This window comes from Leiobunum rupestre, chromosome 7, assembly GCF_980474605.1.
Source record: "Leiobunum rupestre chromosome 7, qqLeiRupe1.1.hap1, whole genome shotgun sequence".
Lineage (NCBI taxonomy): Eukaryota > Metazoa > Arthropoda > Arachnida > Opiliones > Sclerosomatidae > Leiobunum > Leiobunum rupestre.
Window position 1 is genome coordinate 44,599,055 of NC_143390.1, and position 7,588 is coordinate 44,606,642.

General features: G+C 38.2%; 1 pseudogene; it reads right to left on the reverse strand.

Annotated features, from left to right (window-relative positions):
- Positions 1–5,755: 5,755 nt before the first annotated feature.
- LOC149936463 (uncharacterized) lies at positions 5,756–6,121 on the reverse strand (annotated as a pseudogene).
- Positions 6,122–7,588: the final 1,467 nt, after the last annotated feature.

Sequence of the window (7,588 nt, forward strand, 5' to 3'; positions counted from 1 at the left end):
GTAGCATATGGTAGTGGAGCAGATAGCGACTCTTGAGAGCGTTGCGTACACGGGTTCAGAAGCGAGCTTGAAGAAGAGTTAGTTGAGGTTGGAGGAAAATTATCTTCCAGCTGAGAATGTAGAGTAGAATTTAGTTGGAAAACAGGACGATTTAGCGTTGTTTTAGGTTTGAAGGGGTCCAGCACAAAAAGTTGAGGACCAGGCGAAAAAGGCACCAAATTGGACGGAATAGCGTCCGAGGCCATAGTCATAGATATAGGAAACGTATATAAAGTTCTAGATAAAATATTTCAAAGGGAGTGAATACGCAGGTGATAGCTGCTAGCAGAAACGCGTAATTTCTGCAGGCTATCCTTATAAGGCGCTATCTATCGGTAAGAAAGCTTGTGCTATCGTCGCGAGAGCCATTGTCTCCTGCTTAAAAATTATACTAAAAGTCACCAACAGATGGTGTCTAAAGACTACGGCCTGCGGAAAGGTCAAGCACTTCCCATCAAACCCAAGTTAGTCCCACGGATATCCACTAGATATCCAGTTTGGACATTTTGGATATCCGTATTATATCCAAAAACCTGCAGATTACGCCCAAGGGACGTACTAAAACCATCCAAATATCCCAGGTTTCTACGTCCGTGAGACGTCCACCTACCCTGGTAAAAGACGTCCATTGGATACCAAATGGATGAAATCTGTACATATTAAGGTATGCTTAAGGACGTCCAATGGATATGCCTGAGATGTCCACTGGACCTGGAAAAGGACGTCCAATGGATATCAAATGGATGAAACCTGTACCCAAATATGTACTTAAGGACGTCCAATGGATATGCCTGAGACGTCCACTGGACCTGGAAAAGGACGCCCAATGGATATCAAATGGATGAAAACTGTACCTAAATATGTACTTAAGGACGTCCAATGGATATGCCTGAGACGTCCACTGGACCTGGAAAAGGACGCCCAATGGATATCAAATGGATGAAAACTGTACCTAAATAAGTACTTAAGGACGTCCAATGGATATGCCTGAGACGTCCACTGGACCTGGAAAAGGACGTCCAATGGATATCAAATGGATGAAAACTGTATAGCTAAATATGTAAGAAAAAACATAGGTGACGTGTTGCAACGTCACAGTGTCATGTCCCTATTGGGTAATGGGTTTTTACAGACAAATGCCCAAGCCCGACATAGTTAAAACCGGTCCAAACCCAAGCCCACCCAATATGCAACTTTAAAAACCCGCCCATTTCCGGCCCGAAAACATTTGTCCCCAACCAGCCTAATCCAGTTTAACCGGATGCTCGACTCACCTCTAATTACATGTATTGATCAGCCCCTCGTCTCTAACTAGCAATTCATGGGATATATTGAAATCTGAAGCGCCCCTCATAACGAGGTGCACATAGGCGCGCTCGTTCTTCGCCTAATAGCTAAAGAAGCCTCTGGGCATATCTGTTATAGAATATAATTGTTTAATACAAAAATTATAACACTAAATTCTAGAATTTAAAACCCCTTTAAGGCAAATATTGAAGCAATATTAAATGTGTAGATAAAAATAATATTTAAAGTATTAAATTGTTATTATAAGGGTTTTTGTGTTGATCTTCCTATATAATCGCATTATTTTAAGACAGGGATAGCCAACCCGCGGAAAAAACGCATCTGTCGTCTGTGGAACTTCGGGAGACTCGTTTGCGCGGATTTTCAAGTTATGATGATATTTCATGAGAAAAATATAACTGTCAAGTTCTTGAGGTATTTAAAAAGGTAATTTAAACCTTCAAAGTAAGAAAAAAGCCATTAAATAATCGACATTTTTCTACCCCCCCTTGAAATTGTGAAGGGGCGCCAAATTGTTTTGAAAGGGGTGCTAAAAACCTGTCGATGAATGGGGTGCCTAATTCAACATTCAATTTTGTACCCCCCTTAATCCAAAACGTTCCTACGTGCCTGATAATTACTTCAAAATATCTATTGAGCAGTTAGATATGGTTTCAAAGTTTTTTTTATAGGTTTCAATTATCTTTTTAAATATATCTCAAGCATTTGACAAATATTTTTCTCCGAAAAATAGCACAATGACTTAAAAATACGCAACAACAAACCAGTTTCTCGACTTTCCTGAGTTATAGCAGACAACAGATGCGTTTTTTCCCCGTTTCTCCATCGGCCCATGATTAAGCCTAATTTCCGCCGATAGGGAATAAAATGGAATAACAGCGCGAAATCTACAATGCGGTTGGAAGTAGCAAAATAATAATTAATTTAAATTACATTATTTGGATTTACGTAATATGTCGTGAAGAAAACCTTCTACCTTAGATCCACACTTAATAAATGTTTAATTATTAACAATATGCTTTCAAATAATAGAAATTCCCGCAAAAAGAAATGATGTAGAACCACGAGGCACGATTTCACTTAACCCTTGACTCCTTCTAGCAGACAACGTATCGACTTTGTTACTATTACAAGAGGGCTGTACAAAGGGGATCATTTTCTTCTTTAATTTTCGGTAGAAGACGTAAGGGCTAGTAGCAATAATCTGTCCCAGCTGCTTGAATTATTGTAACATAATATTTTTAATAAATATTTATTTTAAAAGTCATCTAAACCAAAATTAAATTGGCGTTGCACATTAATTTAGAATTAATTATTAATTTGCATACGCGTGCAAATGTAAATCCTGACATTTCAAAACTTACATCTCCTGGACATCCTACATACGTCATTCACATTTTGATGTAATCCGGCATTTTGGACATAAAAGGATGTTGTCCTAACGTCCATCAAATTCACCGATATTTAGATCTAAAATGGACATCCAGGAGATGTCCTAATTTGTTAGCGATATTTTGTATGTAATATGAATATAACTTTAAATGTATTATTTTTGTCACATCCCAACGACATTTTAAGGATATTCATTTGGGCTTGGACATATAATGGTGACTTTGAGACATTCACAGGACGTGAAGTATACGTTCTACGGTAGAATTTATCCTTTTAAACACTACATGCATTCAAATAAAAGAAATTGCCGCGAAAAGAAAATATATACGTCGAACCATACCTCATACATCTGAGCTCCTTCTAGCACGCGCGCGCGGTGTTAACTGCTAGTAATAAAAAGAATTAGGCAGACCAAATGTGATCGTTTTCTTCTTAATTTTCCGGAAGACGATCGACGTAAGCGCTACCAGTAATCGGGCTTAAATAATTTAAAAAGTAATCTAAACCAAAATTAAAGTTGTGGCGCACATTAATTTAAAGTGTTAATTAATAATTTGTAAATGTCAGTCCTGACATTTACAAATGTACAGCTCTTGGACATAGACGTCATTCACAGTTCCATGAAATCCGGCATTCTGGACATCTAGTGGATGTTCTCCGAACATCCATCAAATTAATCGATATTTTAGATCTAAGAATGTACATCCAGGATATGTCCGAAATGTTTAGGAATATCTTTGATTTATAATGGACATCCGGGAGATGTCCCAAATGTTTAGCGATATTTTGAATCTAAAAATGTAAAATCCAGGACATTTCCCAAATTTTTAGCGATATTTGGGATCTGTAAAGGGCATCCAGGAAATGTCCCAAATGTTTAGCGATATTTTGGATCTGTAAAGGGCATCCAGGAGATGTCCCAAATGTTTAGCGATATTTTGAATCTAAAAATGTACATCCAGGACATTTCCCAAATTTTTAGCGATATTTGGGATCTGTAAAGGGCATCCAGGAAATGTCCCAAATGTTTAGCGATATTTTGGATCTATAATGGACATCCAGGAGATGTCCCAAATGTTTAGCGATATTTTAGATCTAAAAATGTACATCCAGGATGCCCATTATAGATCCAAAATATCGCTTACCAATTTCGACATCTCCTGGATGTCCTTTACAGATCCAAAATATAGCTAAATATTTTGGATCTGTAAAGGACATCCAGGAGATGTCCAAATTGGTAAGCCACCTGAATTAAGGGCTTCAAAAGTCGCATGATGACTTAGGCCTAAGGTGGTGCCTTGGGTATTAGCCTAGCTGATTATTATTATTATTATTATTATTATTATTATGTACTTTAGATATTAATTCTAAAATATATTATTTTTGTCACGTCCCAACGACATTGTCTGGATATCCGTTTGGACTTGGACGTATAATGCACTTTGAGACATTCGTAGGACGTCCCAGGGACCACTTGTGTTTGCTGGGATTAGTACTAAAATGCTCGCGCTCTGCGGCTCTTGGTCACATGCCTTCCTCGGTGTCTGCTAGGTGTCAATTCCGTATTTTATGTTAGGCTTAGACGCCCCGAAATTTATCTAGACCTTTATGTACATTTCTTATATCTTATTGTTCAAAACACTAACTTGACCTATCCAATATTGACTAAAATACTAACTAGACCCTAAGAAATTAAATAAAATATCAAATAAAATCTAGCTAAGCCTAATTCTTTTAATAGAATTGACGGTTTTTAAAATTCATTTTGCGCGTGAAAATACCTCTACATGTTATAGTCAAAAAAGCACGCAAAGAAGGCTGTGTGCCCAAGACATGTACCTGTAGTGCCGCGCTCTAAAACGTCATTTCAAAATCCGTCAATTGAAGGAAAAAGCCATTAGGCATAAATTTTCTAAATTAATATTATTTCAAGGCTAATAACTTACTTTTTTGCTAACTTATAGTTAAATATCCACCAGCACTGTGTAACATAATTTTCATAGTTCTGTTATATTTTATATCATAGATGTTACTTAAGCCTTGGCTTAATATTATTAACCAACCATTTTAAATGAGTTATTTGCAGGGTTGGCAAGAGCCAGCCAGACTTGTTTAAACCACCCTGGATTAAGCCGGATTTAACCACCAAATAAAATCCATGGTTAAAGGCACTTTTTTTTTATAAAAAAAATTGAGAAATTAATTAGAAACATTGACAAAACTTAACCTTCACTTTTTGTCGCAAGTAATGAGAGCTAACATATAAGCAATTGGGGGATCTTAAAATTAATTTTGCCCGTGAAAATACGCTGCCATGTTAGGGTATAAAAGCGGGTAAATAAGTCTGCTATACCTCACAATGTAAAGGTACTGTCCGCGCAAAAACGTAATTTTTAAATCGAGAAATTTGAGCAATAAGGGCTTGATATAAGCAATTTGATCATTTTTTATTAATGGTTTTAACTGGTTTAAACCACCGGTTACAGCCGGTTTTAACCATACTGGATTTTTCAATTTTTAAAAAAGCCGGTTTTTTGCCAACCCTGGTTATTTGAAACCAAGATATTAATATATATTTATAATTAGACATTTACATACCTTTCGTATAAGTTTCTATTAAATCAATCTACTTATTCATGACTTGAAATTAAAATTTGAGTGTTATATACTCTTTACGAAAGAACATACGATTCTCGACCCTGCCTGGCACGCCATCGTTAACTTCGTTAAGCCACGTGACATTTTATAGTTTTACTAGTTTACGATAGGTGGTGTTTTCCGGCGCTTTCCCCCGCGTCTTCTAGTTCTACCTAGCGTGCGAGCCCCCATAAAATCGGGGGTCTATCCTATTTATTATGTCTATGGTTCTCTTAGTCAAGGATAATTGGATGCACCCTTGGTTGTCTTCGTAGAGTGTCGTTGGATAAGATCCTCGTTGACCCATGTCTTTTAGTAGTTGACGTAACCATATGATCTCTTGGGCTGCGTTAGCGGCCGCTACGTATTCAGCTTCGGTTTAGGACAAAGCAATTAACTGTTGTCGACTTGACCATGATACCATGCTATTGCCGAGTTGAAATAAGTGGCCGCTGGTTGACTTTCGATCACCGGCCCAATCGGCGTCGACGTAACCTTTTAGATCCAACGTCGACGTTGATGAGAGCTGGAATGCGACATCCGTAGTACCTTTCAGGTACCACATCACCCGATTAGCAGATGTCCAGTCCCGTTCTCGAGGATTCGAAACTCTTCGGCAAAGAATCCCGACTGCGCTGGCGATATCAGGTCTCGATACAGTGGCGATATGTAGTAATACTCCAATGGCTTGGCGATTAGGCAAAGCGTCATCTTCTCCATCGAGTTTTTTATTGGCAAGATCCATAGGTGTCTTCGTCCTGCAACTTGAAGTCTTCTTGCATATGCTTGATCTTCGTAGACTGGTGGAGTTGATAACTGCTGGGTTGAGCGGCTTGCGTCGAGGGTGCGACCATCAGTAGTGGGGTTCTGCTACCCATGCTGGTTTTGTCACCTGTCCGGGCTTGTGGACGCTGGCGTAGGGCATTCTGATGATAGGCCTCCGGTGGTGTGGTTCTTTTCTTACCGGTACACCGGGCTATAAATTCTGACAACATTGTCTGTGTATCATTTATGATTGTTCTTTAAACATAAATTAACTATTATACTCGCTATTAGTGCTTAATCTAATACTTAAATAGTCAAATATAATGAGACGGTTTTAAACGAGTGTAACTTTAATGGCTGTCATAATACCAACTGCCAGGCAGTCCTAGAAGTCTTGCCTATCATATTTTACAATAGGTGGCGATCCCTAGTGGTAATAATTTTAACTAATAATAATATTGCTACATCTTTTCCCTTAGATTATTACTTTAACCAATAACATATTTTTTATAAATATTTTAGGCTTTAAAATATTTTACTTTAAACTAACATTCATTTAGTAACTTAACTTCAGAGTTATTTTAAGATTATAAATATTTAACACAATATAGTCTTTAAAGGTTAAGTCTCTTCACTGGCTTAATTTGCCTTTTCGATCGTCTTGCCCCTAGGGTGCTTTCTCGTGTATTCGTCGGTGTGAGATTTTCCTGAACGTGGAATTCACCGTCTTGTAATTGTCTTGGTGAAAGAATAGGACCGGTTATTTGAGATGATCCCGAATTGTTCTGAATCTGTTCGGAAGGAGTAGCTGTTTTGTTTGCATGTCTTTTTTGAAGACTATTTGGTGGAATTCTATCTTCTCTTGACCTAAGTAAACGAGGCGGCGTTTCTGTTGTAGGTGGTTCTAGCACGGTTCTTAGCTGCTGCCTATTCCGTCGTAGTGTGGTTCCGTCCTCAGTTTCAACAATATAAGACCTTGGCGCCGTCTCTTTTACGTTGCCAAGAACCTTGCGGTATATCTCGCATCAGTAGGGGTTCACTTTGTTGAGTATAATGAAATTTATTGCACGTTGGGCAACTTTTGCAAATCTTTTCCACATCGGCATTCAAATTTGGCCAATAAACGGCTTGTCGAGCTCTACGTCTACACTTTTCTATTCCAAGATGTCCATCGTGTATATATTCTAGGATTTTGGAACGTAGGGACGCTGGTACGACTATTCTTGATCCTTTGAGCATTGTTGCGTACGTCGATGTTAAATTAGTTACGGACGACCACCCTTTTCGGATTTGTTCATTGACTTCTGAAAGAACTTGATCTTTTCGGCTTATCTCTTTATGAGTTCAAGAACACTGCTGCTAACTAGAAATGCTCGTAATATTGAATTTATGTGCAGCTGCAGTTCTTCGCTGACTTCCTCTTGTAAGTCCTTCTCGTCGTCGGACA